Source organism: Dasypus novemcinctus, unplaced genomic scaffold (assembly GCF_030445035.2).
Source record: "Dasypus novemcinctus isolate mDasNov1 unplaced genomic scaffold, mDasNov1.1.hap2 scaffold_119, whole genome shotgun sequence".
NCBI lineage: Eukaryota > Metazoa > Chordata > Mammalia > Cingulata > Dasypodidae > Dasypus > Dasypus novemcinctus.
This window is the reverse complement of record NW_026688148.1, coordinates 440,726-463,997: the sequence shown is the minus strand read 5'-3', so window position 1 is coordinate 463,997 and position 23,272 is coordinate 440,726. Positions and strand designations below refer to the sequence as shown.

General features: G+C 40.0%; 1 long non-coding RNA gene across 4 annotated transcripts in view; it reads left to right on the top strand.

Annotated features, from left to right (window-relative positions):
• LOC131277499 (uncharacterized) overlaps positions 1 to 23,272 on the top strand; it is a 131,885-nt gene that overhangs the window by 66,211 nt on the left and 42,402 nt on the right. For 2 of the 4 annotated variants that reach the window (XR_009184661.2, XR_011648189.1), the window contains one exon: positions 12,208 to 12,253. The exons of the other annotated variants lie outside the window; for them this stretch is intronic. This is a non-coding gene — a long non-coding RNA (uncharacterized lncRNA). Of the gene's footprint in view, positions 1 to 12,207; positions 12,254 to 23,272 lie in introns of those variants that run through there. 4 annotated transcript variants of the gene reach the window in all.

The window sequence follows — 23,272 nt, the reverse complement described above, 5'->3', positions numbered from 1 at the left end:
CTGCTTCTTGAGGTTCCGCTCCCTCAGGCCAGCTTTTGCCTCTTAGACCCTGAGATGGTGGAGCCCCACCTGGAGAGAATTGAATGAGCTGAGGGCCCACAGTTCTGTCTCATGCAAAGCCCTGCCTTGTGATGACTGAACCCTGAAAGCAAGGCTGTTCCTGGTGGGTTGGTGGGAAAAAGGGATGAATGTGCATGTAAATCCAATATGGGCTTGAGAGGTGCTGGGCCCTCCACGGGAAGGGGCCCTGCCATGGCAGGTCCCTGGGTGTTGGGTAGCTTGTAGGGGCATTAGTGCCTCCAAACACAAGGTTCCTCTTAGGGGTGCTGGCTCCCACGATGGCAGTAGGGGTGCTCTGGCTCCAGGGCCCTAGGGCTTCAGGCTTAAGCTTATTCCATAGCTATTTGTAGTGTGGGACCCCCCTCCATTCTGCTTTTATACTGAGTGCTTGAATGTTGGAGCACAGATATGTGACCTCCACTTGGTTCCCAAAGCTCCTATGTGCTGCTTAAACCCCGACTGGAGTGGTGCTGCCAAATATTGAGATTCACTGCCTCACGTTGGCCTTGAAATTGGTCACAGCACAGGGCACGTTGGTGATGTATGCAAAATCAGATGATTTGGCTGTGCCAGAGGAGAATACAGTAGGGGTGGGCCCATAGGCCAGCTGGAGCCTGGCTTGGGTGCCCAAGGTGGAACTTGTGGGTACAACCCCCCAAAGCTAACTGGTGCTGCCCAGGGGTGGCTGGCCTTGAGGAGAGGTTGAGGTGGGAGCTGCCAGATTTGCAGACTGGAAAGAATGGTCAGAGCTGATGGCTCCATGAGGCTGCCCACCAGAGACTCCAAATAGGGACTGGGGGGGTGACTCTAGGGTTAAAGTGGTCTTTACACTTTGGGGTGGGGTTGCAGAACACTAGTGTGGGCAGGCTGGGGGTTTTTGGCTGAGGCAGTGATGCCACTTGGGATGTCTGAAGGGCCTGGTCAGATGGGAAGAAGGTGGCACTGGAGCCAGCTGGAGTCCCACAGAGCAGTAGGGGGGAGGGATGTCGTATTCATCAGGGTGATCCCAAGGTTGGAAGATGGCAGGAAACCAAGCCTACAGATATGCTGGTTATGAGTGGTTGTGGATTTTTTCCCCCATTTTTCTTCATATATTGAAGTATATCACTCATACATAAAATATATAGGCAATAAGTTTATTGTAATTTTTGTGAACTTACAAAGCAAACATACATAACATCATACAGGGGTCTCATACCTCACCTTACCACAATCAGTTAAGTTCCGTTGGTCTATGTGTCTGTTTTTATGACAGTATCATTGCTGTTTTTAACCACTGTAGCTAGGTAATATGGTTTAAAGTCCAGAAGTGAGAGTCCTCTGACTTTGCTTTTCTTTTTTAAGATGTTTCTGGCTATTCAGGACCCCTTCCTTACCCTTCCAAATAAATTTCCATTCATTTTTAAAATGCTGGTGAAATTTTTATAAGGAATGCATTCAATCTGTATATCATTTTGAGTAGAATTGGCATCTTAGTAACATTTAGTCTTCCAATCTGAGCATGGAATGTTCTTCCAAAGATTTTGGTCTTATTTATTTCTTTTAACAATGAGTTGTGGTTTTCTGAATACAAGTGCTTTACAACATGGGTTAAGTATATTCATAAATATTGAGCTTTTATCTGTCATATTTTACTTTCACCACTCTTTTTACTTCAGCTACTTTTACTAATATAATCTTCATTTTTAGACTCTCTTCCAAAACTTTCTTTCCTGTTTTTTCTTTTCAGGCTGTAACACACCCTTCAATATTTCCTGCAAAGCTAGTCTTTTGGTTATAAACTCTCTCCATTTCTTTTAATCTGTGAATATTCTAAACTCACCCTCAATTTTTAAAGACAATCTTGCTGGATATAAGGTTCTTTTCTGGCACTTCTTTTCTTGCAGTATCTTAAATATATAATAACTCTGTCTTCTTGCCTCCATGGTTTCTGATGAGAAATTGGCATTTAATCTTATTGGGTATCACTTATGTGTTATGCATTGCTTTTCTTTTGCTGCTCTCAGAATTCTTTCTTTGTCTTTGACATTTGACATTCTGATTAGTATGTGTCTCAGTTGCTATTCATATTTATCCAGATGGGAGTGTGTTGTGCTTCTTAGATGTGCATATCCATGTCCTTCAATAGGGTTGATTAATTTTCTACCAGTATTTCTTCAAATATCCCTTCTGACCTTTTACTCTTCTCTTTCTGGTCTACACATGACACATATGTTTGCATGTCTCTTGCTATCATTTATTTCTCTGAGACCTTGTTCAATTTTTCCCATTCTTTTTTTTCATCTGTTCTTTTGTATGTTTGCTTTCAAAGGCCATTTCTTCAAGCTCACCAATCTTTATGCCTCCTCATCTGTTATTTTATGGTTCATGTGTATTTTTAATTTCATTTATTGTGCCTTTCATTTCCATAAGATCTGCTAGTTTTCTATGTATGCTTTCAAATTCTTCTTTGTGCTCATGCAGTGTCTTCTTAATATCCTTAATCTCTTTAGGCATCTCATTGAATTAGTTAAGGAGATTTGTTGGAACATCTCTGATTAGTTGTCTCAACATTGTCCTTTATATCATCTGGAGGCTTATCTTGTTCCTTGAAGTGGGCCATAGCTTCCTGTTTCTCGGCATGGATTGCAGTTTTTTTGTTGGTGTCTTGGCATCTGGCTTACTAAAAGTATTTATTCTGGGTGCAGTTTTCTTTTTAGTTTAGTGCTTCTTGCCCTTACTCCCTTGCTTGTTGTGTAGTAGGAACCAAAGATGTAGTTTGTGCTTTAAGCTGTGAGGCTCAAGTTGCCCTCATTTCCCCAGGGACTGATGAAGCATATCCCAACTTTCTCCTTTGCCAGGTGTATGGACAGAGCCACAGCTGTGTGTGATAATCCAAGTTTTGCAGGCCTTAATTGTAGTCACCCAGAGAGACTGATGATGTCTCAAGTCCTTTTCTCCCCTGCCTATGAAGGAGTGGAGCTACAGATATGGGCAATAATCTATGCCATGCATGTCCAAAATGATTGTATTTGCCCCAGTAGAGTTCCCACTATTCAGTTTCCCCACTGAATGTACCTGCAGTTACCTGGAGATGGTGGTGAGGACCCACCTGCTTCTTTCCTGCTGGAGGTGGGGCTGAAGCCTTGGCTTGGCCTGCAGGCTGATCTGAGTGAAAGAAGTTGGTCCCTACCAGCATAGTGATTTTCAGTCAGCCCAGCTTCATCTTTGCTGGGGGCAAAGTCAAAATGGCCTACTGGCCTCTTTCTGACTTAGATAGGTTAAAACTTTAGCTGTTCTTAGGATTGTACTTTAGGCGGCCAAATTTACTAATTAGTAGCTGAAATCAGTGGCCAACCATCTCTTCATTCCCTATTTTTGCGAAATAAAGCTTCCAGTTCCAGTCACAGAGGAGCTCCTGAGATGGCTTGCACCACCAGTGTAGTATGATTACTGGCATCCATGGTGTGGCCTGTATTTTTCCAGAGAGTCTGGCAAAGGTCCCCCCAACTTTCTCTGGAAGTGGGACTGGGTCTTGGGCTAGAGCTGCAATCCAATCTGGATGGAAAGAAGCTGGTCCCTACCAGCACTGGGCTTTTTAGTCCATTTGCCTCCCTCGTGCATGGGGTGGAGTTAAAATGGTGGATACCAGTCTCTTCTGACTTGGATATGTTTAAATTTTAGCCATTCTAAGGACTATACTTTAGCCTGCCAAATTTACTAATCAGTAGCTGAAGCTGGTGCCCAGTTGTATCTTCCTGCCCATTTTTGGGAAGTGGAGCTTCCGTTTCCAACTGCAGAATAATCCCGAAGTGGTTTGTTCCTCCAGTGGAGGATGGGCACTGGCTTCTAGGGCATAGGGTGCTTTACTTATGAATCTTCTCTGCAGATGGGCAGTCTCCATCACTTCAATCATTATTAAAGTATTTTAATTTTTTTCATAATAATAAAAAAACAGACAAGAATGGTGAAAAATGAAAGAACCCAGATTGACTTTGTATTATTAAATTAAATTGAAATTGTTTCCTATCTACTTTTTGCTGAATTTTGATTGTATTTCATATTCAAAACCAAGCCACAGTCTCAGTTCTCAATAGGATTATCTATAATATAAACAGAACACACAAAGTTAAGTAAAAACAGTACCTTGTTGTATCACGTATTTACACATTGTCCTGGGAGAACAAAATGGAGAAAATATTTGCCTTGGGACAACACATGATCATCTCAATACATGCAAAAGAGGGCATTTGACAAAATACATCATTTCCTGATAAAATCCTTCCAAAACATAGGAATAGCAGGAAACATTCTTAATACAATAAAATACATATATGAAAAATTGAAAGCTTTTCTGCTAAGATGAGGAATAAGAGAATGTGTCCACTCTGTCCACTGTTATTCAATATTGTGCTACAAGTTCTGGATAGAGCCATTAGGCAAGGGAAAAAAAAAGGTACCCAAATAGGAAAAGAAGATGTAAAACCACTATTCACTGATGATATAATCCTATAACTAGAACATTCCAAAAAATCTACAACTACACTCCTAGAACTAATAGACAATTTCACCAAAGTGGCTTGATACAAGGCTAATTTACAAAAATCAATAGTGTTTATATACATTATTAATGATAAATCTGAGGGGGAAGTCAGAAAATTTCATTTACCATAGTTTCTAAAATAATCAAATACTTAGGAATAAATTAAAACAAGACCATAAATTACCTATATTCAGAAAAGTATAAAACATAGCTAAAAGAAAGAATGATGATATAAATAAATGGAGGAATATTCTGGATGCATAACTGGGAAGACTAAATATCATTAAGATATCAATTCTATGCAAACTGAACTACAGTTTTAACACAATCCCAATAAAAATTCCAACAGTCATCTTTGTGGAATTGGAAAAGCCAATTTTTAAAAATGTCTAAAAGGATAAGGGCCAAAATAGCCAAAAATATCTTTAAAAAGAATAAAGATGGAAGATTCTCACTTCCAGGCTTTAAAAGATACTATCTTGGTACAGAGGTAATAACAGCTGGGTACTTGAATAAAGACAGACAGATTGCCAAATGGAATCAAACCAAGTGCTCAAAACAAGACCTTCAAATCTATGGTTAAGTGATTTTTCATAGAGCTGTCAAAGCTACTCGGCCAGGTCAGTACAGCCTCTTCAACAAATGGTACTGGGAAAACTGGATATTCTTAGACTAAAGAAAGTGCCCCCATCCCACACCTTATTAAAAAATGAACTCAAAATGGATCAAACAACTAAATATAAATGCAAGGACAATAAAACTCCTAGAACAAAAATATTAGGTAAGCATCTTTAGTACCTTGTGGTACATGGTGGTTCCATGGAGATTACACCCAAAGCACAGGCAATAAAGAAAAAATAGGTAAATAGGACTTTCTCAAAATTGAACACTTTTGTGCTTAAAAAATTTTACTAAGACGGTGAAAAGGTAGCCAACTCAATGAGAAAATATCTTCAGAATCCACATTTTTGACAAGGGTTTATTTCCACATTATATAAAGAGATCACACAACTTGACAAAATGGCAAGCAACCCAATTTTTAAAAAGCCAAAAGACTAGAAAATTTTCCAAAGAGGTAATACTAATGGCCAAAATGCATGTGAAAAGATGCTCAATCACCACACCAGGGAGCCAAGAGTGCCTACAACTGCATGCAGGAGAATTGCATCCATCATCCATGTGGAATCTAAGCCCCATCTCAATATAGAGGTGGAGTGGACATAACCATCCCAGGGTCCACAGGATGGAGGAATAGAGTATGGATTAGAGTGGACTTACTGATATTCTATTCTGGAACTATTGTGATTAGTAATGGAAGAAAAGGTAGCATTAATGTGGAGAAAGTGGCCATGGTAGCTGCTGAGGGTAGGGAGAGGGAAGAAGAGATATGATGTGGGGGCATTTTCAGGATGTCCAGGGACAGTTCCTGGACATCATATGTCCTCCCGTGGCCCACTGGGTGGACTGGTGAGAGTGTAAACTACAATGTAACCACTATCCCTGTGGTGCAGCAGTGCTCCAAAATGTATTCACCAAATGCAATGAATGTGCCACAATGATGAAAGAAGTTGCTGATGTGGGAGGAGTGGGGTGGGGGGGTGGAGGGTATATGGGGACCTCATATTTTTTATGTAACATTAAAAAATAAAAAAAAGAAAAATTGGGGTATCAAAAAATGAAAAAATGAAAAAGTTTTGTTTTTGACATTTTGCCTTTCATCACTGCTATAGGTATTGTCCTGTATGTACAGTGGCAAGGCAATTTCTTCCATTTCTTCCTTGGTGTCTACATCCTTTCTTTTTTTTCCCTAATTATTAAGTTTGTCTTCACATAAGTTTTAGATCACAGTAATTCACATGTACAGTATATGGTACTCCCACATATCCAACATCATTTTGTGCCTTCCCCAGCAATGATCCTTTTATGTGTTCATATTATATTTGCTGCAGCTGATGTACAAATATTGAAACAATAGCTTTCAAACATGGTTCCATTTGAGTTTACATTATGCTTTGTATTTTTGACTATACAATTTTCTAAATTTTTAGTTATTTTATGTTTTACATTATGGTTTGCATTTTTAGCCTATAGACATTTATACATTTTTTGTGTAATTTAACATGTTCTATATCCATAATTGAATGTCTTGTGGAACACTTTTATTGCCGTACAGTTACACTGATTCCATCTATTCAACCCCTCTTTCCCCTCCCATCAGGGCCCACCACAACAATCAATCTTCATTACTTGAAGACCATATTCAGAGATACTTGCAACAATGTTGAGGACTTGACATACTTGACTACCCGAACCCATTGGGAGCCACCAATTCTCTTGAAAGATACAATTCCCTTTGTTTCAGAACACCAGTCCTGCCCAGGATGTGTGTATACCTTCACTCTCATTGTATGGGTCTCCACCCAATGATATAACGCACTATGACAAAATGAACACTCACACACTCCCTAGAAGCCTGCCCTGTGTCAGATGCCCCCCCCCTTAAGCATCTTAAACAGGTAACCTTCCATATTATATTTTCTAAGGAGTTTTTCTGCATTATAATTTTAACCATATACCTGACAATCTCCTATGTTCAAATGTTCCCCCCAATTTCTTGGGCCATCTGCCCCATCCTCCCATCCCTAGCCCCCCTCAAGCCCACAAAGTTCCATCCTAAGCCCCCATTTTATCCCTTCCCTGTATAAATACTTACCTCCAGCTTATCATAGATTTCTTTTACATCTCTAGTTAAATTTATTCCTAGGTATTTGATTTTATTTACTATTGGAAATGGTATTTGATTCCTGATTTCCTCCTCAGATTGATCATTATTGGTGTATAGAAATGCTACTGATTTTTTGCACATTGATCTTGTAACCTGTGGCTTTACTGAACTCATAAGTTCTGGAAGCTTTCTTGTAGACTCCTCAGGGTTTTCTATGTATACGATCACATTATCTGCAAATAGTGAAATTTTGACTTCTTTCTTTCCAATTTGGATGCGTTTTATGTCTGGTGATTGCCTCAGTGCTTGAACAAGTACTTCTAAGACTATGTTACATAGAATGGGTGATAATGGGCATCCTTGTCTTGTTCCTGATCTTAGAGGGAAAGATTTTAGGATTTCACCATTGTAAATGATGTTAGCTGTGGTTTGTTTTTTTTTTTTAAGATTTATTTATTTCTCTCCCCTCCCCCCACCACAGTGGTTGTCTGTTCTCTGTGTCTATTTGCTGCATCTTCTTTGTCCACTTCTGTTGTTGTCAGCAACATGGGAATCTGTGTTTCTTTTTGTTGCGCCATCTTGTTGTGTCAGTTCTTCATGTGTGCGGCACCATTCCTGGGCAGCCTGCACTTTCATGCTGGGCGGCTCTCCTTATGGGGTACACTCCTTGTGCATGGGGCTCCCCTATGTGGGGGACATCCCTGCATGGCATGGCACTCCTTGTGTGCATCAACACTGCACATGGTCCAGCTCCACACAAATCAAGGAGGCCCAGGGTTTGAACCACGGACCTCCCATGTGGTAGATGGATGCCCTAAACACTGGGTCAAGTCTGCCACCCCCCTTCAATCTTTTATATGATATATTACATTAATTGAGTTTCTTATGTTGAACCATCCTTGCATACCAGGAATGAATCCCACTTGGTCATGTGTTGTTGAATACGATTAGCAAGTATTTTGTTGAGGATTTTCATGTCTACGTTCATTACAGAGATTGGTGTGTAATTTTCCTTTATTGTGGTGTCTTTGTTTGGCTTTGGTACCAGAGTAATCTTGGCATAATAGAATGAATTAGGCAATGTTCCTTCTATTTCAATTTTTTGGAAGATTTAAGAAAGATTGGTGTTAGTTCTTTCTGGAATGTTTGGTGGAATCACCTGTGAAGCTGTCTGGCCCAGGGCTCTTCTTAGTTGGGAGGTTTTAATGACTGATTCTATTTCTTTACTTGTGTTTGGTTTGGTGAGATCATCAATTTCTTCTTTTGTCAATGTAGACTGTTTATTGTTTCTAGGAATTTGTCCATTTCCTCTAAATTGTCCTTCTTGTTGGAATATAGTTTTCAAAGTATCCTCTCATGATAGTCTTTATTTCTGTAGGGTCAGTGGTGATATCTCCTTTCTCCTTTCTTATTTTGTGTATTGCATCTTCTCTACTTTTTTCTTTGTTAGTCTAGCTAAGGGTTTGTCAATTTTATTGATCTTCTCAAAGAACCAGCTCTTGGTTTTATTTTTTCAAGTGCTTTCTTATTTTCTATTTCATTTAGTTCTGCTCTTATCTTTGTTATGTCTTTCTTTCTTCTTCCTTTGGAATTAGTTTGTTGGTTTTTTTTACTAATTCCCCCAAGTGTGCAGTTAGTTCTTCAATTTTAGCTCTTTTTTGATGTATGAATTTATGGCCATAAATTTCCCTCTCAGTACTGCTTTTGTTGCATCCCATAAGCTCGGGTTTGTTGTGTTATCATTTTCAATAGTTTCAAGGTAGTTATTAATTTCTTTTGGGATTTCCTCCTTGACCCACTGTTTTTATAAGGGTGTGTTGTTTAAGTTCCATTCTTGGTGCCAAATCTAGGTCCCTGGCCCTAGCAGATTTCCAACTTCATTCCACTGTGGTCAGAGAAATTATTTTGTATGATGTCAATCTTTCTGAATTCATTGAGACTTTTTCTGTGGCCTAGCATGTGGTCTATCCTGGAGAATGATCCATGTGCACTTGAGCAGAATGTATACCCTACTATATTTGAGTATAATGTTCCATATATGTCTGTTAGGTCCAGCTCCTCTAATATATTGTTCAAAAGTCTTTGCTCCTTTATTGATTCTCTTTTGAGATGTTCTGTCCAAAGTTGATAGTGGTGTATTAAAGTCCCCCACTATAATTGTAGAAGCATCTATTCCTTCACTTAGTTTGTCCAATGTTTCCTCACATATTTCAAGTCTCCCTTGTTAGGAGCATAAATGTTTATGATTGTTCTTTCTTCTTGAAAGATTATCCCTTTCACTAATATGTTGTGTCCATCTTTGTCTCTCACTATTGTTTTGCATTTAAAGTCTATTTTGTCTGATATTAATATAGCTACTCCTGCCCTTTTTTTGCCATTGTTTGTTTGTAAGATTGTTTTTCAACCATTCACTTTCAACCTCCTTGAATCCCTTGGTCTGAGATGCGCTTCTTGTAGAGAGCATATAGATGGTTCATAGTTCCTTATCCAATCTTCCAGTCTGAGTTTCTTGACAGGTGAGTTTAATTGATTGACATTCAGTGTTAATATTTTCAAGGAATTTCTTATGTTAGCCATATTTTCTTTGGATTTGTGTTTGTCATATTTTGTTTTATTTTATCTGTGTTTGTCTTTTTTGTTGCTCTTACACTCTGCTCCAACTCTGTCTTTCCTGTTTTTTTCTTTCTTCCTGCAGAACTCCCTTTAGTATTTCTTGAAGGGCAGGATTCTTGTTGGCATACTCTCTTAGTTTCTGTTTATCTGTAAATATTTTGAACTCACCATCATTTTTGAATGCTAACTTTGTTGGGTAGAGTATTCTTGGTTGGAAATTTTTTTCTTTTAGGACCTTGACTATGTCATACCACTGCCTTCTTGCCTCCATGGTTTCAGATGAGAAATCAGTGCTTAATGTTATGGAGCCTCTTTTGTATGTGATGGCTCTCTTTTCTCTTGCTACTTTTAGTGTTTTCACTTTGTCTTGATTATTGGATAATTTGACAAGTGTATGTCTTGGGGTAAGCCTGTTGAGATGTATGCTGTTTGGGGTGCGTTGTGCTTCCTGAATAATGTACATCCATTTCCCTCAATAGGTTTGGGAAGTTTTCAGCCTTTATTTCCTCCATTACCCCTTCTGTCCCCTTTCCCTTCTCCTCCTTCTAGGATACCTATAATGTGTATGTTTGTGTGTTTTGCATCATCATTCAATTTCCTCAGTCCCTGCTGGATTTTTTCTATCTTTTTATCTATCAGTTCTACTATCTCTTTGATTTCAGATGTACTGTCTTCCATATCACTAATTCTCTCCTCTGCCTCTTTGAGTCTTCTGTTATTTGCTGAGAGTGTATTTTTGATTTCTTGAATTGTGTTGTTCATCACCATCATATCCATTATCTTTTTGTGTATATCAATTTCTTCTGTATTCTCCCCAAGTGTTTTTTTCATATTCTTAATCTCTTCCTTCCCTTCATTGAATTGGTCCCTAATATATGTTTCAAGAGCTTTAATTACTTGTTCTATGTTCTGCTCCTCTTCCTGCTTTTTACTGTGTTCATTGGATTGGTGCATGTTTTCCTGATTATTGGTTTGGTTTGTAGCTTTTTGTTGCTGTCTGGTCATCATTTTATCTTGACAGGTTTAATCAGTTGCTTAGCTTCTTTGTGGACGGGTTTAATTAGTTGTTTTTGTGTGTGTTAAGTCTTCTCTTTGTCACTTTGTTCTTCTTATTCTATTTCCTTGTTGTTGTCTAAGTTCACTTGAAGGAAAATATTAGGGCCAGAGAAAGCAAAAGGAGTAAGAAAAGAAAACGAATAATAGTAGTATTTTTTTTTAAAGATTTATTTATTTATTTAATTTCCCCCCCTCCCCTGGTTGTCTGTTCTTGGTGTCTATTTGCTGCATCTTGTTTCTTTGTCCGCTTCTGTTGTCGTCAGCGGCACGGGAAGTGTGGGCGGCGCCATTCCTGGGGCAGGCTGCTCTTTCTTTTCACGCTGGGCGGCTTTCCTCACGGGCGCACTCCTTGCGCGTGGGGCTCCCCACGCGGGGGACACCCCTGCGTGGCACGGCACTCCTTGTGCGCATCAGCACTGCGCATGGCCAGCTCCACACGGGCCAAGGAGGCCTGGGGTTTGAACCGCGGACCTCCCATATGGTAGACGGACGCCCTAACCACTGGGCCAAAGTCCGTTTCCCTAGTAGTATTGATATACTACTATAGTAAGTATTAACAGAAGAAACATGTGAGATCTAGGAGAATGGATATTAGATTCATGTAAGCTCTGTAGAGTTATAACAGTAAGTAAAGCAGAGAATGTATAATGAGACAGAAACTGAATGTGGGGAGGAATATATTATGAATTAAAAGGCCACTGTGTTCAGGAGAGATGGAAAGAGAAAAGAAAGGACAATAATATAAAGAGTGAATATAAGACAGAAAACAGAACAAAGGTATTAGAAATAAAAAGTCAGAAAAATAGGGAGGCAAACAAAGAGAGGTGTAATGTAAGGGAAACAATAAATGATGCAGGATAGAAAGATGTAGAGGAAAGGGGATAGTGTAGGTGGCCAAAATCAATACACACAGAAAAGAGAAAGTTGAGAATGAAGAAATACAGCAAATGTGAAGTGCTCCCTGCAGCACCTAATATAAAAAGAATAAAAAAGAAGAGAAAGAAAGAAAAGGAAAAAAGGGACAAAAGGGAGGGGGAAGCAAGCAACAAGAAGAAAAAGAGAGAAAAAGAAAAACAGAAAAAAGGGCCTTCAGGGGATAAAGAGGAAGGAAAAAGAACCGAAACCATGAAAATATCAGACAAAGCTTCGAGCAAGGGAATCCTCTTTTCAGTTAAATAAAATGCTTAGGAATCTGACATTTGGCCTTTCTCCCTTCTCACTTCTCTTCCAGGGCAGCAGGAAAGCTACCTGAGAGGTCTGGTAGGAGATTCGAGAGGGTTCTTATTGAACCAGCTCCATACAGAAAACAATGACTTACTTTCCAGAGAGAGAGCACCCACACCTCACCAGGAACCCCAAGTATGCTATTGGAAGCTTGGAATGCACCTCCTTCAGTCCCTCTCCTTAAGGTGTGCTACAAGAGGGCTAGTTGATTTTCTGAGTCCACCTTCTCCCAGACCAAGTTTCCTATCCCAGGGTATTTAGGTGAATAGGCTTTCTCAGCAGATTCACCACTCTTTTCTTCCCAGGCTCTCCCCAAGCTAGCCAGTATGCTCCTCCAAGTGGAAAAATAAAAAGAACAGAAGTGGGGGGAATCACCAGAATATTGAACCCATATTAGCCAGGCCCCCTTGCTGCACCCCCCACCAAATCCCTCCCACCCACAGAATCAGTCCAAAACTGGAGGGCTAGGGCAATCCCAGACCTCCAGGAGTGCTGGACTAGGGAAAGGAAAATCTGGGACACTGCAAACCTAGGGTATGAAGGTCCGTGGAACACGGGCTATGGGGCCTCAGGGGACACTGACCTGGGCACCACACATCCAGGGACCATGGGGCCCAGGAATACTGCTGCACAACCGACAGTTCTCAGGGCATACCGCAGCTGCCAGCCCCAGAGGGAAGGGTCCCACCAGCCCACAGCTTCCAACCTCTGTACTTGTAACCCGCAATTCTACCTTTAGCAAATGCCACCTCTGTCACTGTCTCTCCAAATCAACATCCACACACCCTCCACCCTGCAAGCCCCCAAGACAGCCCACTCTGGCAAGACCCCATCCCCACTTGGCCACCTCTTTGCAGGAGAGACTGTAAGGTGCACTCACTCAGACACCATCTTGCCCTGCCTCTCCTAGGTTGTTATTCTAACCTTCCCCTTCCCAATTTCCTTTCTGAGTCATGATCTGATGATTTTAGCACAAGTAACTGAGAAATACCAAGAAGCTTGTTGCCAAGGTAATTTATTTTTATATTTCATAAAACATCAACTTTCATGCTCAAACATGGTAACCCAAGTTGGGACACCACTTGGAACACAGCTATGTGAAAAATCATGACATGAAAGTGGGCTGAGAACTGTGGTCAGGAGACTTGCAGCTGTGAGCAACAGAAAGAAAACCGCTGTGAACTTAGCACCACCAAACAGAATCTTCTGGGATCTTGTTACCCTGTGCAGGGGCATTTCCAACAGAAGGCCCCTCCACCCCCAGTCCTGTGCCACAAGGAGATACAGGTCTCTGTGAGGAGGTGATTTATATGAGTGCACAAGCAAGGAACTGGGGGATCTTCCCAAAACCTGTTCAAAGTGAGAATGGGAGCCAGGGTTTTTATAGGCAAAGGAGAGGGCTAGGGGAGAAGTAAAACAAGTAAAAAAACAAACATAGTGAGGACTAGATATTCCAGGGGCCTTGTGAGGAGGATACATGCAATTTCTCAGGCCTGTGTTCTCTCAAGCACATTCACCTTGTCCTTGGTTTCAGCACCAAATAAGTCAGAGTTTAGAAAGTGTTGTGCAGGTGCTTACATGCCAGTCTCCATGACTCCTTTCTCAGTGAGCACTCAAGGATATCAAGGTTTTTATCCTCTGAGGTAAGTTACAGATTTCCTGGGTCACAAGATACACCTGACACCATTCTGTTTGGTTTTGCTTTGAGGTTTTTATTCCAGTAAGCAAAATTGAGAAGGTTTGGTTAATATTCTTCAGGGAACCAGATGCAAAGTGTAAGCTTCTAAAATTAGACTGATTGAAAACTAGTTCAGTTATGTCTGGGAAGACCCAGAGCTGCTTAAGTGAAGAAATTTTTATGAAGTGTATATTCTAGCTATCAGTCTCACTTAAGGAATCAAGTAGCAGTAGATCCATTATAGGAGTGATCCTTCACAGCCTGCATGGTTTCCTCTAGGTCTCAGGCACGTCTCAATTTTCATTTCCACATTCTGGTGTGTTCCTTAATTCTGTGAGGCTGACCCTTCTCCTGACCCTACAATGCCTACTGAGCTTCATTCCTCACCTGCAGGGGGTTGTCTATATCCAGGGCACAGATGGAAATTTCCAAGATTACTTGATGATTGCCTTCCATCTACACATCCTATAGTAGCTTATATGCCTAATTCCTGTTAGGTCTCTATTTAGAAAAACTGTAATTCAGACAAAAACCACTTGCAGCCTTCTAGGAGATTTGGTTATGGTTTTGGGGTAGGCAACAGAGTAGGAAGGACACTACAAACATTTCATTCCAGTTGCAAGTCTACAATAAATGAATTGTTTTTCAGAAAATATATGCTTCTGTGAACTACCATTCTTCTCTGGAAGATGACATCTGAGGGGGATCATTTGGCCCTTTGCCCAGAGACCTGAAGGTCACTGGAACACTGAGTCATGTTTAGGACTTGCTCATGGAGATGCTGCTGAAGATAAGAAGACACGGACTTGAGTGCAAGGGTCACTTGGTCCCCACAGAGGTCACATGATCCCCAGCAGACTCTTGCAGCCACCACTCAACTAGGCCATGGCTCTGTTTCTCTGGGATTCCTCTTTGTTCCTGGTCTTTCTAAGCACCAGGACACATTCCAACGGCCCAAACAGGAAAAGCGGGAGTTGCATTACTTGCCATGATCTTTCAGAAAGCAGCTGTGTGTGTTTCTGTGCTTGTGCACATGTGTGTCTGTGGGTGGGTATGAGACAGAGAGAGAGGGAGAAAGAGAGAGGGATAGAACGTATGTGTATGTGACAATAAACATTCTCAACTTTCTCTGACTCCTATTAAGATAATAAAAGCAGTATCAACTACTCACTGATTGCCTGGACCCATTAGAAAATTCATAGGTATGTCCTCATAAACACATGTAATTATTGCCATTTAAAGGTGAGGAAAATGAGTATTAGAGAAAAAAATAAGTAGCAAGCATGAAATTTGAAATTGGTCAGCTCCTGATTTCAATCCCAAGTACCCTTTTCGTGTGAACAACTTTGATTCAGTTAAACTCTCAGTGCCAGTTTTCTCAATGTACCATGATAATGCATCTACTGTACTCCTGAAAACATATTTTGATCATTTTTAAATTACATGTTATTAAATGAAATAGATACAAGAAGGAGGAGTTTGCAATGGAAGCAGAAAACTTTATCAGTAGGCACAATGGATTGAAGTTACAAAGCTCATTATAACTGAAAAAATGATGTCCTGTAAAAGAAGAGGACCAAGTTTGGTCTCTTCCCAGCAGGTGTGAGAAATACTGGGGGTGGGCAGGTATTGACTGTAAAGGGGCATGAAGGAAAAATTCTTTGGTTGGTTTGTTGGTTTCATTGGGGTAGGCCTTTGTCAAAGTGTACTGGTGTGAACAGGTGAATGGTCTGGCTTGTATCTATATGAATTAAATCTCTATATAATTGAGAAAATGATTATTAGCTGAGTAATATTCCATTGTATGTCTATACCACAACTTATCCATTCATCTCTTTTTTTTTAATGAGAACTTTTATCATTTTTTACATGGTTATTATAATTTTTTTTCAATTTATTTTTTTAATATTACATTAAAAAAATATGAGGTCCCCATATACCTCCCACCCCCTCACCACACTTCTCCTCCCATAACAACAATCTCCTCCATCATCATGAGACATTCATTGCATTTGGTGAATACATCTCTGAGCACCACTGCACCTCATGGTCAGTGGTCCACATCATAGCCCACACTCTCCCACATTCCACCCAGTGGGCCATGGGAAGACATACAATGTCTGATAACTGTCCCCTCAGCACCACCAGGACAACTCCAACCCCTGAAAATGCCCCCACATCACATCTCTTCCTCCCATTCCCTATCCCCAGCAGCTACCATGGCCATTTTCTCCACACCAATGCCACATTTTCTTTTATTACTAATCACAATAGTTCATGAATAGAATATCAGTAAGTCCACTCTATTCCTCCATCCTGTGGACCTTGGAATGTTGTGTCCACTCCACATCTATATTAAGTGGGGGTTTAGATTCCACATGGATGCAGGCTGCAATCCTCCTGCTTTCAGTTGTAGGCACTCTTGGCTCCCTGGTGTGGTGGTTGACCTTCTTCAACTCCATGTTAGCTGAGAGGGGTAAGTCCAATACACCAGAGTGTAGGAGCTGCAAGTCTGTTAAGGCTTAGGGCCTGGCTATCACATAGTCAGTCCAGAGATTCAGGTCCCCTGGGTATATATTAAACCCCAGCACCAACTACAGTTCTGGTAAAAGTAAAAGGAGAGGCTTTGGACAAATATCACATCTGAGTCCAGCTCCATCACACAGAAACACAAACTCCAAAGCAGGGCCAACTGACATGGCACTAAACTCCATCTGCCATGACCATAAAAGCTGTGGGTCTCTGTAGCCATCAGAAGAACCAATACCCAGGGTTGTATCTACTTTATCTGTCTCTGGGACTCTGCTCAGGTGTGCATAAGGGCAACCCCTCTGATAACCTCCTGGCTCTTTTTGGAGACTCATAGCCATATAAACTCATTTGTCCTTTCCATTTCCCCCTTGATTCAGGTCAAAATGTATTTTTAACTCCTGGTATTATATGTAGACTGAGATATTCTGCTGGTCTGAGTTGACCCTTTTATTCAAGGTCATTTTCTAGTTACATCATCAGCTGGTACTTGGTAGTAATCCCTTGGTGCCAGGGAGGCTCATCCCTGGAAGTCATGTCCCATGCTGGAAGGCAACACATTTATAAGCTGAGTTTGGCTTTGAGACTGCCCACATTTGAGCAGTATGGAGGCTCTCAGGAGATAACTCTTAGGCACCCTGCAGCTCTAGGCTTTGTTCTTATTTCAGGTGCACAGGCTCACAAGCATAGTCATTAGTGTCAAGGTCTCCTTGTTGGACCTTCATTCTCTTTTGGTCTTTGCCATTGCACTTGGGGGATTGTTGCTGTTTCTTTAGGGACTGTGATAGAGCTCCCATGGCTAGGAACTCAGCACTCCCTCAGTTGTTTTTAATTTATATCCACTATGAAAATATCCAAACATTTTTATGCACCCTGGGTATATGCCCTGTAGAAATCCATGCCAACCATGTGTTCCCTGTCAATAACATCCCACACCAGTATTCCTCCCCTTCCATTGTTGAACCTCTCTGTGATCCAAAACTTCTTGGAAAGTGAAGCCCAATATATTGCCAGGTTCCATTAATAGTAAAATGGAATATAGTGATGAGTTTAAAGTTTAGATATAGAATACATATTAATTTTTAGAAAAATTAAGGTAAAAATAAATTGGGGTATCAAAAAATTTAAAAATGCAAAAGCTTTGTTTTTGATATTTTGCCTTCCATCACTACAATAAGTGTGACCCTGTATGCAAATTGGCAAGGCAAATGCTTCCGTCTTTTCCTCACTGTCTATGTCCTTTCTTTCTCTTTTCTTTTTTCTAATTAACCTTATCTTCACAAAAGTTTTAGATCACAGTAATTGATGTATACAATATACAGTACTCCCACATATCCAACATAAAACCTTTTCCCTTCCACAGCAATAATCTTTTTACATATTCATACTATATTTACTGAAACTGTTGTACAGATATTGAGACAATAGCTTTCAAACAAGGTAACATTTGGGTTTTCCTTGTGGTTTATATTTTCGATGATACAATTTTCTAAATTTTCAGTTATCTTATGTTTTACATTATGATTTACATTTTAGCCTATCAGCCCCTATATATTTTTGGTGTAATTTTATGTCTTATATACATCCTTGTGTACTCTTGTGGAACACTTCTATTGCCCACACAGTTACATTGGTTCCATCTATTCAATACCTCTTTCCCCCTCCCCTTAGGGCCCACAGTGACAGTCAATCTTCATTGCTTGAAGGGTCATGTTCAGAGATACTTGCAACAGTGTTGAGGGCTTGATATGATCAACTTCCCTAATGCACTGGGAGCCACTATTTCTCTTGAGAGATACAATTCCCTCTGTTTAAGGGCATCAGTCCTCCCCAGTGTGTGGGTATACTTTCACTCTCATTATATGGATCTCTATCCAATGATATAACCCACTATGGCAAAATGAGCATTCACATATTCCCTAGGAGCCTGTCCTGCATCTGATTATCTCCTTTAAGCATCTTAAACAGGTAATGATCCTTATTATATTTTTTAAAAAGTTTTCTCAGCATTATACTCTCAACCAAATACCTAACAATCTCCTATGTTTGTATGTTGCCCTACCCTCTCTGCAATTTCTTGGGTAATATTACCCATCTTCCCATCCCTAGCCCCCCTCAAGCCTGCAAAGCCCCACACAAAGGTAAACCTATGCCCCAATTTTATCCCTTCCTTGTACAAATACTTACCTCCAGCTTATCATAGATTTCACCCATGTAGGTGTCTTGTTACATCCTTCCTCTACACCCCAATTTCTTTTAAGCCTATCATCCAGTCTCTAGCTCTCTGAGGCAGCTTGGTTTACTTATTTCATATCATTGAGGTCATGTAGTATTTGTCCTTCAATGCCTGGGTTGCTTCACTCAACATGAGTTTCTCAAGATTCATCCATGTTATCACGTGTGTTTGTAGTGTACTCATTCTTATAGCTGAGTAGTACTCAGTTGTATGTGTATACCACATTTTATTTATCCATTCATCTGTTGATGGGCATTTGGGTCATATGGAAAATCTATGGCTAGTTTTTAGAGAAACCGCCAAAATGTCCTCCACAATGGCTGGATTCTTTGACAATCCCACCAGCAGTGGAAGAGTGTTCCCATTCCTCCACATCCTCTCCAGCATTTGCAGTCTTCTGTTTTTTTCATAGCTGGCAATCTTATGGGAGTAAGATGGTATCTAATTGTAGTTTTGATTTGCATTTCCCTGATAGCTAGAGATTTGGAGCAGTTTTTCATGTGCTTTTTAGCCATTTGTATTTCTTCTTTGGAGAAGTATCTGTTTAAATCTTTTCCCCAATTTTAAAATGGGTTCATTGTCTTTTTCTTTTCAAGATATAGGAGTTCTTTATATATGCAGGTTATATAAGTCTCCTATCAGATATATGGTTATGAAATATTTTCTCCCATTGTGTAGGCTCTCTTTTCACTTTCTTGACAAAATCCTTTGAGGTACAGAAGGCTTTAATTTGAGGAAGTCACATTTATCTATTTGTTCTTTTGCTGCTCGTGCTTTTGGTGTAAAGTTCATGAAGCCACTTCCTATTACAGGGTCTTGTATATGCTTCCCTACACTGCTTTCCAAAGTCTTTATCATCTTGGCTCTTATATTTAGGTCTTTGATCCATCTTGAGTTGATTTTTATATAAGGTGTGAGATGGTAATCCTCTTTCATTCTTTACATATGGATATCCAGTTCTCCAGGCACCATTTGTTGAATAGGCCATTCTTTCCCAGTTGAGAGGGCTTGGTGGTTTTATCGAATATTATATGACGATATATTTGAGGATCTCTATCAGAATCTCAATTCGGTTCCATTGGTCTGTGTGTCTCTCCTTGTGCCAATATCATGCTGTTTTCACTACTGTAGCTTTGTAGTATGTTTTGAAGTCAGGTAGTGTGATTTCTCCAATTTCGTTTTTCTTTTTCAATATGTCTTTGGCTATTCGGGGCCTCTTTTCTTTCCAAATAAATTTCATAGCTAGTTATTCTAGTTCTTTAAAGAATGCTGTGTTGATTTTTATTGGGATTGCATTGAATGTGTAGATTAGTTTTGGTAGGATAGACATCTTGATAATATTTAGTGTTCCTATCCATGAACAGGGAATGTTCTTCCATTTATTTAGGTCTTCTTTGATTTCCTTGTATAGTCTTGTGTAGTTCTCTGTGTATAAGTTTTTTACATCTTTAAATTTATTCCTACGTATTTGATTTTTTAATTTATTATTGTAAATGGTATTTATTTCTTGATTTCCTCCTGAGCTTGCTCATTATTGGTGTACAGAAATGCTACTGATTTTTGCACATTGATTTATAACCTGTGACTTTGCTAAACTCATTTATGAGTTCTAGAACCTTTGTTGTAGCCCTCTCAGGGTTTTCAATGTATAGGATCATGTCATCTGCAAATAATTATATTTTCACTTCTTCCTTTCCAATTTGAATGCCTTTTATATCTGGTTCTTGCCTCAGTGCTCAAGCAAGTACTTCTTAGACAGTGTTAAATAGAAGAGGTGATAGTGGGCATCCTTGTCTTGTTCCTGATCTGAGAGGGAAGGATTTTAGGATTTCACCATTGTAAATGATGTTGGCTGTGGGTTTTTCATATATACTCTTTATCATGTTCAGAAAATTTTCTTGTATTCCCATCTTTTGCAATGTTTTCATCAAGAAAGTGTGCTGTATTTTGTCAAATGCTTTTTCTGCATCTATAGATATAATCATGTGATTTTTTCCCCTTCAATCTGTTTATGTGGTGTATTACATTGATTGATTTTCTTATGTTGAACCATCCTTACATACCTGGAATGAATCCCACTTGGTCATGCTGTATAATTCATTTAATGTGTTGTTGAATACAGTTGGCATGTATTTTCTTGAGGATTTTTGCTTCTAGGTTCATTAGAGAAATTGGTCTGTAATTTTCCTTTCTTGTGATGTCTTTGTTTGAGTTTGGTACTAGGGTAATGTTGGCATCATAGAATGAGTTAGGTAATGTTCCTTCTGGTTTGATTTTTTGGAAGAGTTTCAGCAGGATTGGTATTAGTTCTTTCCGGAATGCTTTGTAGAATTCACCAGTGATGTTGTCTGGCCGAGGGCTCTTCTTAGTTGAGAGGTTTTTAATGACTGATTCTATCTCTTTACTTTTGATTGGTTTGTTGAGATCATCAATTTCTTCTTTCATCAATATAAGCTGCTTATGTGTTTCTAGGAATTGTCCATTTCCTCTGAGTTGTCATTTTTGTTGGAATATAGTTTTTCAAAGCATCCTCTCATGATAGTCTTTATTTCTGTGGGGTCAGTGGTGATATCTCCTTTCTCCTTTCTTATTTTGTGTATTTGCATCTTCTCTTTTTTTCTTTGTTAGTCTAGCTAAGGTTTTGTCAATTTTATTGATCTTCTCAAAGGACCAGCTCTTCATTTTGTTTATATTTTCAAGTGCTTTCTTATTTTCTATTTCATTTAGTTCTCCTTTTGTTTTTGTTCTTTTCTTTCTTCTTCCTGTTGGGTTACTTTGTGTTTTTTTTTACTAATTTCTCCAAATGTGCAGTTAGTTCTTCCATTTTTGCTCTTCTCTTTTGATGTATGAATTTATGGCTATAAATTTCTCTCTCAGTACTGCTTTTGCTGCATTCCATTAGTTTTGGTAGGTTATGTTATCATTTTCATTAGTTTCAAGGTAGTTATTAATTTCTTTTGAGATTTCCTCTTTGACCCACTGTTTTTCAAAGAGTGTGGTGTTTAATTTCCATATCTTGGTGTGAAATCTGGGCCACTGGCCCTTGCAGATTTCCAGCTTCACTCCACTGTAGTCACAGATTTTTTTTTTTTGTGATCCTATTTTTTTAATTAAAATTATTTATTTATTTTTAAAAATTACATTAAAAAAATATGAGGTCCCAATAAACCCCAAAGCCCCCACCCCCACTCCCCCCACAGCAACACTCTCTCCCATCATCGTGACACATCCATTGCACCCGGTAAGTACATCTCTGAACATCACTGCACCCCATAAATCAATGGTCCACATCATAGCCCACACTCTCCCACGTTCCATCTAGTGGGCTCTGGAGGGATCTACAATGTCCCGTAATTGTCCGTGAAGCACCACCCAGGACAATTCCACGTCCTGAAAACGCCTCCACATCTCATCTCTTCCTCCCATTCCCCAAACCCAGCAGCCACCATGGCTACCCTTCCCACACCCATTCCACATTTTCTCTGTGGACATTGGATTGGTTGTGTCCATTGCACATCTATGTCAAGTGGGAGCTTAGATTCCACATGGATACTGGATGCACTCCTCCTGCTTTCAGTTGTAGACACTCTAGGCTCCATGGTGTCGTGGTTGACCTTCTTCAACTCCATGTTACCTGAGTGGGGTAAGTCCAATAAATCAAAGTGTAGGAGCTGAAGTCTGTTGGGGCTCTGGGCCTGGGTGTCATATTATCAGTCCAGAGATTCAAGTCCCCTAAATATATCTTAAACCCCAGCATCAACTACAATTCCAATAAAGTAGCATGCAAGTCTTGTGAGAAGAGATCCCCTCTGAGTCCAATTCCATCACACAGAAACACCAGCTCCAAAGAAGGGCCATCTGCCATGGCAGTGAACCCCATCCACCATGACCATAGAACCCGTGGGTCTCTTTATCCCTCAAAAGAACCAATACCTGGGGTTGTATCTACTTTATCCATCTCTTAGACTCTGCTCAGTTGTGCATAAGGGCATTCCTTCTGACAATCTCCAGACTCTTTTTTAGAGACTCATAGCCTTATAATCTCATTTCTCCTTTCCATTTCCCCCTTACACTAGGTCAAACAGCATTTTGAAGTCATGTTATTATATGTAGACAGGGATATTCTGCTGATCCGTATTGAACCTTTAATTCAAGGTCATTTTCTAGTTGCATCTTCAGCTGATATGTGGTAGTGATCCCTCGGTGCCAGGGAGGCTCATCCCCGGGTGTCATGTCCCACGCTGGGGGGAATGCACTGCATCTACATCCTGAGTTTGGCTGTGAGAGTGGCCACATTTGAGTAACATGAAGGCTGTCAGGAGGAAACTCCCAGGCACAGTGCTACTCCAGGCCCCATTCTTATTGCAGTTGTATAGGCTCAAAAGCATAGCCACTAGTATCAGGAGCCCACTGTTGGGCCCTCCTTCCCTCCTGGTACAGATATTGTTTTGTATGATTTTGATCTTTTTTAATTCATTGAGACTTTCTTTGTGGCCTCACATGTGATCTATCTTGGAGAATAATCCATGTGCACTTGAGAAAAATATTTATCCTGCTGTATTCGGGTATAATGATCTGTATGTCTATTAAGTCCAGCTCCTCTAATATGCTGTTCAGAGTTTTTGTTTA